The sequence below is a fragment of the Spermophilus citellus genome (assembly GCF_964194105.1).
Source record: "Spermophilus citellus genome assembly, chromosome: 3".
NCBI lineage: Eukaryota > Metazoa > Chordata > Mammalia > Rodentia > Sciuridae > Spermophilus > Spermophilus citellus.
The window spans coordinates 118,638,491-118,651,316 of NC_138184.1; positions in this window are offsets into that span (position 1 = coordinate 118,638,491).

A 12,826-nucleotide genomic window follows, 5' to 3' on the forward strand; every position below is an offset into this window, starting at 1 on the left:
AACCACCCACCCCAGAGATCTCCCTTGTATCTCCTCTTAGCTCTTTATTTGGGTATTCACTGATTTTATCACAAGTGAATTCCTATATAAAATAATCATCCACATATTTTAAAGTTAGTTGAAGAAAAATAGTAAATTTAAAGCATTCATCTAAGTAATTTGATTTGGCACTGAGTTCTTTCCAAAATTGCCTCATCCTTTCCTTTGCTTTGATGATGACAATCTGGCTTGAAAGTGCTCAGAGATAATATTTTAATTAAAACTAGCTGAAAACAAGTTTACTGTACTACTTAAATAACTGAAGAGGAAAATGTGGAAAAATTGATGATTTAGAAATAAAGCAGGGAGAAATATTAGAAAAGGAAAAAGAGGTTTAATTATATTACATATTTAATGTTGCTGAAGATCCAATAACAACTTCTATGAGTATACACAGTGAGTTTTTATTCCAAAAAAACTTTATGAGTTGAGATAGCAGTGCTATTTATTTATTTGTTTGGTCCCCTTTACTTTTTGGAAAATGTGATATGTTTTATTTATTTAAGAAAAAGAAAACATGCAAGAGCGTGTCTAAATATAAATGATTGTGTTTTATTAACTGCTTAGTTTTATTGATTTCAAAGATTCTGCAGTATTTTCTTTACTGCTGCTGAAACTTGTATCCACTCTCTATATCATACATAAATAATAATTAACTCTGAGGTCTTAGGACATTTAGTTTGGGTTGTAGCCCACTCTGGAACAAATTGATATTGGGATGAGTTGAGTGTATTTTATTTTTGAACTGAGCTCCCAGGTAGGGAAATACTTAAAAATATTTATTGATGTACATTAATCATACAGAATAGTGGGTTTCATTGTGGCATGATCATTCATGCCTATAACACATTTTGGTCAATATTACTCCCCAGTACCTCCTCTTACTTTCCCCTTCTTTCTCCTCCCATTCTCCTATCTCTACCCTAATTATTTTCAGGGAAATGTTTTTAACGGCATCTTCTCTGGCAGCCTGGTTTTAGCTCAGTCTGTTCTATTGAGAACATACTGACAGCAAGATGATGACTGAAATGATTGTTTCACACAGAGAAGGGTGATTTCCCAAATCCTTCTCTTGCCCTTGAAAACATTTTATTTTTCATGGATCACAGAGAAGTTCACAGGCAATGTTTCCAGTACGTCAGGGGTTGGTGGGGCTGGTGGGGTGACTGATAAAGGCCATGTATTTCCAGTTATGAGTTTGTTGACTCGTCAGATCCAAATTCATCCTTCACTGCCTGATCTGTGAAAATGCAGATGGGCCTCTTCCACATTTTATTTTGCCAACTGTCCTGATGTTAAGGATAACCATAGAAGGTGCTAGAGAGGCAGTACAGAAAGAAGGAATTTTCTTTCTGGCTCTTGGCTTATTTCCTGGGATGAGGAGAGCAAGTCTCTTTTCTGTATTGTTCAGTATTGTGGCTCCTCCAGTGTTAAGTGTAGCATACACCTACACTGTAGGTACATGCAGCTCTGTCCACTGTTTTGCTGTAAGTGTGCTTCTTGTGGTTCTTTGATATGGATAGTGCCCATATAACAGGGATTGAAGACATCACAGGACTGTGCCCTGGCCCAGATTCTCCTTGCACCCTCTCCTCAATCCCACACGAGACACTCTTTATTTGGGTATTCACTGATTTTATCACAAGTGAATTCCTATATAAAATAATCATCCACATATTTTAAAGGTCCTGAGTTGCTGGCCATCCAGCAGACTGGTTGTCATCACTATAGCCCTTGCAGGAGGCCCAGAACTACTTTGGCTTAAGTCATACATAGAAGTGTGCTGGGTTCTTGCTGATGGTGGCCCTGATTCACTCTGTTCATGGTCTGTAAGCTTCACTTTGCTGGTATCTTGGAGATTTACTTTCTATGACCCTTCTGACATGGAAATTATAGGCTTTGGGGCTCACACCTGTTGTCCAGAGCCTCTGGCTACCCATTGCCCTTGTTTTAGTTAGCTTTTTTGCCACTGTGACCAAAAGATTCAACATGAACAATTTTAGAGGAGGAAAAGTTTATATGGAGCTCATGGTTTCAGTCTATATAAATGACCAACTGGATTGGTCTGGCCCCATGGTAAGGCAGAACATCATGGCTTAAGGGTAGGAAAGAGGTAAGAAATTCTGGATCTGACAATCAAGAAGTAGAAAGAGACAGTTTCACTCATCAGGGATAAAATATATACCCCAAGGCATAAATGCCCCTAATTACCCATCTCCTCCAATCACACGCTACCTGCCTACAGTTGCCACCCAGTTAATCCCTATCAGTGGATTAATGCACTTTAGATTAAAGCTCTCATAACACAATCATTTTACTTCAAAAGTTTCTTGCATTTCTCACACATGAGCTTTTGGGGGCACCACATACCTACACCATAACAACCCTCAATTTGCCAGTGCCATAGAGGGATGTCCTCACTTATCCAGCCACATGAACCAGCTCTGGCCTGGGAAGATGCACCAACTTTGCCCTGATACTGTGGGTGTGTCCATATTAATGCATTCAGGTCTGAGCCCCCTTCAGGGGCATCATTCCTTAAGTATGCTGTACAGATCTAGGGTGCCCTTTGAGTTCTTCATATCAAGAGTTATTTTGTTTGCCTGGCCTTTAAAAAATGACTCAATATTTCTTTATATTAGGCATCCCTTGTTTAGCTTATGTTGTGGTTAATGTCTCTTGATTGGACCCAGACTGATATATATATATATATATATATATATATATATATATATATATATCAAGAAATTTTTTTGACATAAGTTTTTAAATGATGTTTTAAGTTATCTTTCTGTCACTGTGACCAAAACACCAGAAAAGAACAGATTAGAAGAATAAAAGTTTTATTCTAAGCTCACATTTTCAGAGGTTAGATTGCAGTTGGGCAACTCCATTGCTATGGGCCTGTGGTGAGGCAGAACATCATGGCAGAAGGGTGTCAGGGGAAAGTAGCTCAGCTCATGGCAATCAAAAAGTGTGTGTGGGGGGCTGGGGATGTGGCTCAAGCGGTAGCGCGCCCGCCTGGCATGCCTGCGGCCCGGGTTCGATCCTCAGCACCACATACCAACAAAGATGTTGTGTCCGCCGAGAACTAAAAAATAAATATTAAAAATTCTCTCTCTCTCTCTCTCTCTCTCTCTCTCTCCTCTCTCTCTCTCCTCTCTCACTCTCTCTTTAAAAAAAAAAGTGTGTGTGTGTGTGTGTGTGTATGTGTGTATATACTTTTTTTTTACCACTGTGACCAAAAGGTTCAACATGAACAATTTGGTGGAGGAAAAGTTTATTTGAAGTTCATGGTGTCATGGAGAGAGAGAGAGAGAGAGAGAGAGAGAGACAGACAGACAGACAGACACTCTTCAGGAACAAGATATATAATTATGCCCTCAGTGACCGATTTCCCCTAGCCATGCCCTGTTTGCCTATGGTTACAACCCAGTAATCCATCCAAATTACTGATCCAAAAAATGAATTAGTCCACTGATTAGGTTACAGCTTTCGTAATTCAATCATTTCACCTCTGAATATTCCTCTATTGTCTATCATATGAACTTACTGGAGTCACCTCATAGCCAAACCATTAAAGATGGTTTAAGGAAATATGTACTTTAATCCTGATTATTTGATAAATATGTCCAAAATTCATGTGTTTTGAATTGGAATAAATGAGATGGACATGATCCCGGAGAGCCTTGCTTCTGCGATGCGAATTGGAGACAGCTCAGGTCAACAGGTTCACCAAGAGTTTCCCCAGAAATTCTAAGTCCTCATCAGCGCTAGCCTTGGAACCAGGTATATCAACTCTCCAACCAGCCAGGTTCAAAGTCTCTTCACTTATACTCTCATCCCAGCTCTATCCCCATGCTGCCTGGTTCATCCCGTTTCTTTCTTAATAGCCAGTCACATGTTCCCAAATGTTTCAATAGGGTCTCTGGAATGCTATCTCTGTGATCATCATTAGTGTCATCAGCGTAGTTAGTTATCTTTGCCATCTTCACCTAATATTACTGAGGGTTAATTGTGTGCCAGGCAGGCGAAATCGCCAGACATGGGTTATTTCATTAAGCCTAGAAAGTCCTCTGCATAAATTATTGCATTTTAATCTTAATTTTATGATAAGTTCATGGAAGCTTTGAGAGGTTAAGTCACAAACCTGAAAAGCAGTGAATCCCAGGTCTCAGATAATGCTGGTACAGTCATTCTTGGGCATTGATTCCAGAACCTCCTCATGGACACTAAAATTTATGGATACTCATGTTACTTATATAAAATGGCATGGTATTTACATAAAACCTGCACACAACCTCCCATATACTTTATTTCTAGGTTATCTATAATATCTAATACAATATAAATTCTGTGTAAATAGTTGTTATAGTACATTGTTTAGGAAATAATGATAAGAAATAAAGCTTGTAGTTACAGTACAGAAGCAATAATTTTATCCTGAATATTTTCAGGCTGCAGTTGGGTGAATCTATCAAGGAGAAAACTACCTACACAGAAAGCCAATGGTACTGTAGGCCTATTTCATCCAATATTGTAACAGGAATCATATGTGATTATTTAAATTTAACAAAATTAAATAAAATGAAGCATTCAGATCCTCAGTTACAACAGCCACATTTTTTTGTTCAATAGCTGCCTATGAGTGGTAGATACTATATTGGTTGCTGAAGGAATAAGACATTTCCATCACCATTGAAAGTTCTGATAAGATTGGGATGCTCCATACGAGGACTTCTCAAATTAGTTGTGGTGAACAACCTGTTCATTTTTTTCCCTTTTGATTTTTGTTTTCAATCCTTTCCATGATGCCATTTTGTAAGTTATAATAACAAATTAACTGCTAAGGGAGAGATAGGAACAATGGTAGTAAAGGTGACAGACCAAGATCACAGCCCTAGAGAGGATGGCTATGGTATAGTTGCCGTTCATAGGCTCCTGAGCCAGCAGTCCCATAGCAGCTTCCAAGACTGGCTTCACAGACTTACATCTCCCAGTAACATCTTTTACTTTGGTAAACGAGAGTTGATTGAAATCCTTATTTTTCCTGAAAGTGATTCAAGAAAAGATGATCACTCTAGAGTCTTTCTGGGACCTTCAATAGCATGCAGTATTAAGGGTAAACATCTGTCCCTTACTTGTTTGTCCAGTGGGGTGAATGTCCCATCTGGTCTTTGGTAACTATCTCCATTGATTCATTACTGAAACATTATCTGTTCTCCTTCACCTGGAGTCTGCTAGATATTCCACTACTTTCAGTGTGAGTGCCTGGGAGAACCTCAGCATGGTGAGGTGAGAGAGAACCTCAGTCTTGTGTCATTTATTGGAAATCTTTGTAAGGCTATTTCTTGCCCTGTAGTTTCTGCCACACTGTGCAGTAGTAAATGCAATGAATTTTTGTGATTTCCTGATACTGTTTCCTGGGCAACTCAGTAAAGATCCTTTCTTCTCTCATGTCCCCCCAAATATATCTCAAAATTTTATGTGTCTGGAGGGCCCTGCCCCAAATCAAGTAATAAGATCTTTATTAGGAGATAATTCTCCTAATGGGACATAGTTTGCCCATTGTGTGAGCAAAGAACATTCATAAATTTCAACAGATTTTTCCAGGTTATTTGCAGAACAGATAGCCTTGGCAGTAGAAAGACAGCGACCTTCTGGAGAGCTCCAAAAACCATTTTTTTTTTCTTAGAGAAATTCCAAGATAATAAAGATAATGTCCTTTCCAAAGGGATGGAAGGCCATGTTGGCAGACCCTAGATAAGACTACGATCTTTTACTCTTAAGAGTTTCTCAGTTGGGTTACAGATCCATTGTTGACATAACAGTCACCTGGGTCTGCCTCCACATCACACGCTGGGACTCAGGGAGGAAGGTGACCCAATGCAAACATGAAGATCATGCTACCTTCTTTGTCTGGAGCAACACATTTTCTCAATCCATTTGTGCTCTTTGTCTCTATATCAACTAATCAATTGAAGTGTGGCTGGCTAGCCTAGCAGCTGTTGTAGCTGCTAGGGTCTTTCTGGGCCTTACCTGCTTGTATGCTTTCATTATCATATATCCATCCATCTCTCCCTTTCCATGATTCCATTCAGGAAAAACTGTTGAGAACCATTTTATATCACACTGGTCCAGGTGTTGAGGATACAGTGCTCCCTCTCTAGCCACAGATTCCACATTAGCAGATTCAAACAAGCATGGATCAAAAATAATAAAAATATTTTTTTGTTTGTACTATGACTTTTTCATGTCAATATTCCCTATTCAATATAACAATGATTTACGTAGACTTTATATTGAATTAGTTATTATAAGTAATCTAGAAATGATTTAAAGTATTTGAGAAGATGTACTTAGGTGATATGCAAGTACTACCACTCTTTCTATAAAGGACCTGAGCATCTGCAGAGTTTGGTATTCTTGAAGGGTCCTGGAACCAATCTGCTGTGGATACCAAAGGACAGCTGAATATCAGGAACAGCATATTTGCTATTCCTATTTTCCCAGGGTTACCTTTTAATTTGAATGGTATGAGTAGATGACTGTAAGTCATATTTAAGTGCTGTGCAGAAGTTTAAAGAGGCATAATGGAAAGACAGGATGGTTGGATAGGTTGGATGGCCATGAAAGGTCATTAGATAGGTGATAAGAGGAATCAGTTGTGCAAAGAGTTGGGAGAGAAGTTCAAGGAGAGGAGATAACTAGAGAAAGTGCTGTGAAGTAGAATCAAGTGTGGCAAGTCCCAGAGAACCTGGAACTGAAAGTGGAGGAAAAAGGTGAAGCAGGGAGACACATTCCAGGTCATAAGAGGCTTTGAAAGCCAGGGAAGGTAGTTTAGCCTCCATTCTGCATGTTATAAGAAATAATTTGAAACTGCAAAGCAGGAAAGAAGTAACCTAAATTATATTTTTTAAAAGATTATTCTGGCCAGACTCAGTGATGCATACCTTTAAGAACAGTGATTTGAGGCAGAGGATCAAAAGTTTAAGGCCAGATTTGGCAGCTTACTGAAAACTTGTCTTTTTTTTTTTTTTAGACTTTTTTTTTAAAGAGAAAGAGAAGAGAGAGAGAGATAATTTTTTTAATATTTATTTTTTCAGTTTTCAGTGGACACAACATCTTTATTTTATTTTTATGTGGTGCTGAGGATCGAACCAGCGCCCCGCGCTTGCCAGGCAAGCACGTTACCACTTGAGCCACATCCCCAGCCCTGAAAACTGGTCTTAACATTAAAAAAAAAAAAAGAGCTGGGGATATAGCTCAGAGGTAGATCCCTCCTAGGTTCAATCCCCGGTACTGAGGGGAAAAAAAAAGAAAGAAAAAAAAGATAATTCTGGATTCATGCAATAATCATTGCAAAAGAGACTTGAGATGTAGGAGGTACTCTCAAAGAAAGACTTGGTAGATATGCTGATAGGTGGTATGTGTGGAAAGTGAAAGAGAGAAAAATCAAAGATTCCTGGAGGTTTTTGCTTTGAACGCCTGGGAAGAGTAGCTGGGATGCTGTTTCTTAGAGGAAGTGTGTTATAGTGGGGTATTGTGGGCACACCAAGTAGACAGCTATGCACATAAATCTGGAGAAGAAAGGAGTCAGAGTTATATAGGAAGTGTTGAGAGGCATTGACAAAGAGATGAGGTTTGAAGGTGTAGTGCTGGAGGAGCCCTTAGAGAATGTGCCCAGAAAGAAAGGGACCGAGGATAAACTTCAGTGTTCCTTCACTTTAAAGAGGTCAAACAGGATATTGAAAAGGATAGACCTGTGTGGTCAGAGGTAGTCCTGTAGAGCATGAGGGCATAGAAACTGGGATCAGAGTATTTAAAAATGACACTTTCTATAAAATTTGTTTAGGAATGGTAAATCATTATAGTTTTGGGCGGAAGGGATCCAAGTAGGAGGGAAGGAGCTAGGGGAGAGGTGAACCAAGAGAAGAAAAGCCAGTTAACTACAAACAAGCTTTTACAAGGTTTCGCTGTAAATGGGGAAATGAGAAATGATGAGATAGCTAGAAGATGAGGAGGAGGGGGTCCCAGGGAGAATTTTTCTTTTAGTAGAAGAAATAAGATAATATTTGCATATTGATAGAGATAATTTTTTAAAGTAGAAATTTGTGAGATAAGGGAAGAAAGGGCAACCTAAGTCATTTTGTCTGGGTGAAGCTTTTAGAAAAAGAGAGAGAGAAATTAAAACTGATTCACCTGAGAAGATGAACTCAGAAAGGATAATATATTTAACATGGGCAGGAGTGGGGCTGGCAGAGAAGAAAAGTTAATATTTAAAAATATTAGCTCACATACTAATATTACATCCATCCATTTCTGTCTACTTTCACTATCATCACCTAGTTTAAATACCCTTACATCTGCTGTTATTGCCTCTCTCCATCTGTTCTAGCACCTCTTCCAGCCTGCCTTGGTGACTCTCTATATGCAATATAGTTTCTTTCTGGCCCTCAGAGTCATGATTATAATACTGAAGTTCAATCGTGTTGCTCCTCTGATTTAAGTGCTTTAGTCGCTTCCTATTCCTGTGAAGTAAACCCAATACCAAGGCTTACCAAAGCCCTGCATGATAGCAGCTCACTTGCTCTCCAACCTCTCTCACCCTGTCTGTCCCCTGATTTATGGGAAGCTGTAGCCCATCTTGATTTATTTCCATCCCTCCAACAAGCCACCATCTTCATTCCACATGACTGCACACCTGAAATCTCTGCCAGATCTCTGGTCCAGATTCTTCTCCACATTCAATCATTTTTCACAGTATTACATATATTATTTGTAGCAGTTTTCCTTTGCAATTATTTACAGTTTAGCTGTTTTGTTTATCATTTCATTCCCTAAGGAAAAAGTAAAGAAACTTCTGATTTGTGTCTGTTCAAGTGTGCTCAGCATCAGATTGCTGCTGACACATAGTAGGTTCACAATGACTTATTTGGAATGACAAACAGAATTTTATATTCACAGTATTATCATGAAAACTGATATTTTGAGTAAAGTCAATATTATGATGATTTGTATAATTATAATGGCTATACTCATGGATACTATCATATATTTTTAGAGTTTTTGGATTTTGACTGAAGACAATGACAAACTAGTTACAACAATCAACCTTTTATGATATTCTTCTCTATGACCTCATTAGTGTAATCATTCTGGCATTTCATACTTGAGGATGCCATTTCTAATCATAATTTTCAATGATTTAGATAGACAAATGGTGATTAAAAGCCAACACTTAGCAGGATTTGTTAGAAGTTATTCTCAAGCCTGATGTAATTGTAGAGTTGAAGTAGAAATTGAGTTTGTGATGAGAGCAGAAATGTTCTCATTGGAATCAGCTCTTTTCCATAAAATCCGTGTAAGTATAAAAGGCAACATAACTTTCCTCTATTTCTTATCCTCAATTGCATAATACTTACCCCTAAATGTTGAAAATGCATGTTAGTTAAATTAAAATTCAGCCCGGCCATCTGTATTATTTGGAAACTTCGTGAAGTCCTTATAGTCTGAGGCTTAGTACGGTGATAAGAAAGAACAAACAAAACTCCCAATAGTTTAGTTTAAAATAGGGGATTTCATCGAGTCTGTGGCTGTAGGTGAGTTTTCTCATATGAAATCAGTTCTGGAAGGGAAGTTGGCCTTTCTCCTGTGTGAAGTGCCTGTGACATTTCAGGCTGCATCACTGTGGGGAGGTATGAGCTGCAAGTTGGCTGTGAGAGAGGACCTACCCGTTTCCTACTTTAATGCCTGAGAAGTTTAGCTCTTTGGATTTTAAATTTCAAGGGAGATTAGAGAAGAAAAATGAAAGGATATCTTTTTGCATATTCCTGTAATTACAACTTGATAACAATTAAACACAACTTCCTCAAGTATACAGATATGTTCATGAAATGTTAGAGTACTGAATGGTATGTGTAGTATTAAAAGTATGATGATATACAAAGAAAGATGGAAATGGGCCACAAGGTTAAGTTTAATTGAGGTGTGGGTGGTCAAGTAGGCACAGTTCAGGTTTCATCTTCTAACTTAATGATATTTTCAAAAACATTTTTAGTTGTAGATGGACACACTACCTTTATTTTATTTATTTATTTTTATGTGGTGCTAAGGATCAAACCCAGTGCCTCACAACTCCAGCCCAAATTTAATGAATTTTTATAATGTTCCATTGTACCATCAATTCTGTCAGTAACAAGGATAAGACAGGAAATTAAAGGTTAATGTATGTTATATGTCATATATATTTGGGACATTTTTGAAAACAATTTGATGGAAATTTGAATGTCAAATTTATCTTAATTTTTTCTTCCGTATTAATTTTCTGATTAATGTTTAGGTTTCAATGTTCAGGATACTTGTATCTCTGTGCTGATAATATGATATTTAGAAACAAGGTCACAGCCAGATGCTGACAGAAAGAGTCCAGGAATAAATTATTCCTACTGGCACTATGTGAGAAAAGAATAATTTTTTTAAAACATTAACATCTATGAAAGCTTAGAACAATCTTCTTGTCTTAAAATGCATTTTAAAAAATTACACCATGCAGTTGAAAACTGACATTTTATTATTTAATCATGTCCTATTTTAGATGATGTGCTGAGAGGATGCATTATCATGTACATTTTCCTCAATATGAAAGACATTAAAGTCGTAGAATCACAGCATTGGGAGGTACTTTAAGAATCATCTTGTCAAATGTCCTTATTTTACAGAACAGGAACGTAGGTCCAGAAGAGTGAATGAGGAGCTGGTGTCATGACCCTGAGGCTGGACATGCAGAACAAAGCTGAGTTCTTCCACTCAGCCCTCCCTTCCTTAGGAAAATTCACCTCTTATGTTTTCCTCTTTGAAGTAATTACAGAAACAATTGTACAAATCATGTAACAGAATTCATTTGCATTCCCACTTCCTGGATGCTCCCTTGAACATCTCCCTTCTCTTTTCTACCCTTGCTTTCTTCTATTCATGCTCCATATGGAAGCATGAATATGCACACATCTTAACCCTAAGAGCAGAAATATAAATTCAGGTAAGAACAAAAACTTCTCTACAGTTATCTAACTATAGAACACCAGAAATAAATCTCTACGGTTGTCAAAGTGACACCAGAATTTCTCTGACACACTCTGATATTAATGCTTATTTTGTTTTATGCTGACAGCAAATAACAATCTGGAAAAATAAGATATCAACATCTAGAATAAAGTGTTCTTTTAGGTTTATTTTTAGAATGTGTGGCAAATATCATTGAGAATTTTTAGTAAAACATGAACTATATGTTTTATTAACAGAACTTCAAGTGGGGGTTTTAGGTTTTGGCTATTTTGAGCACTGTATTGTCAATTCTAATAAATAAGGAAGGAGCTAGATAATCCAGATAGCTATTTTATGTCACCTTCAACTTTTCCATATGTGTATGTGATATTATATTATATTTTATGTAGTTTTATATTATTAAATATACTTGGAAGATGTGCAAAGGGTGTTTGTTGAAAACATTTGTACTCACACCATGGAACAGGAGCAATCTAATTTACTATATTTGGATGGATACAATAAAAAAATAAAGAGTAGAAAGTAACTCAATATTTTTCTTCAGATTAGTGCTGAAAAATTAGCTACTGGTCTAACTTGCATCTCATGTTAATCTTCATGTATTCATTATTCATTTTTTAACTAGAATGGTGGCCTTTTGCATATATCCCTTATCTAACTAGAATACAGAGAATGGGATGCTTCTTGGTACCCGAGAAGGGGCTTCTCACCTCAGTAGTTCTCAGGGGCTCCTATCCCAGTGCTCCTCTTTTTGGATTCCCTGTCTTGGGAAGCTACTATTCTTTGTTTCTTTTATGAAGGTAAGAGTTTTCAATATCCTCTGCTGAATAGAGTATTTTAATGTCTGAAATCTGAATTAAAAAATGAATGCTCCTCTTCCACAATAGTAGGGAAATACCATAATGCTCTACAAAACTATGACATGACCTCTAGGTCAGTGAAACTGAGAGCCTTGCTTCTCATACGGTTGTACTTGAACCAGCATTGCTGCATCTCCTGGGAGCTTAGATCTGCAGATCTCAGACTGCACCCCAAAACTACAGAATCAGACCTATCAGCAGCATCCTCAAGTGATGCATATGCACTTAAAAGAGAGATAGGCATTACCTCCGTGTATAACCACTTCGTCACTTGGATCATGATATATTAATTGTGATGATTAAGAATCCATGTATGAAAATTTATTAAATTACCAAAAAGTCAATCTTAAACATGCATGAGAATATAAAAATAATTATTTTATGGCAAAATAATTAGACATGAATTATAAAAATCGAAATAAGTATTAATTGTGTAGACATATTATTTATTTCTTTCCCAACGTGGTTTATATTTTTTAGAACTTTAATCAGCTTCAGGATGACTGTGATATCAACTACTATTTAATCATTCTTGGAAATATTTTACCCACACGAACTGTAAAAATAAGTTTTTAAAAATAAGTTGTGGGGGCAACTGGGGATATAGCTCAACTGGTAGAGTGCTTGCCTCTCATGCACATGACCTGGGGTTCAATCCCCAGCACCATCAAAAAAAAAAAAAAAAAAGAGAAATAAGTTGGGGGGATGCATTTTTTCTTCTTATTCATGACTGAACTTCATCACACCTTGGCACTTTGTAGATGCTCAATAAAAAACTTTTTGGTTTTGTTCACAAAAAAACCTTACTCCTTACTCTCCAATAATTGGAAAACTTTATTTAAATTCTCCTTGGCTTTCACTAG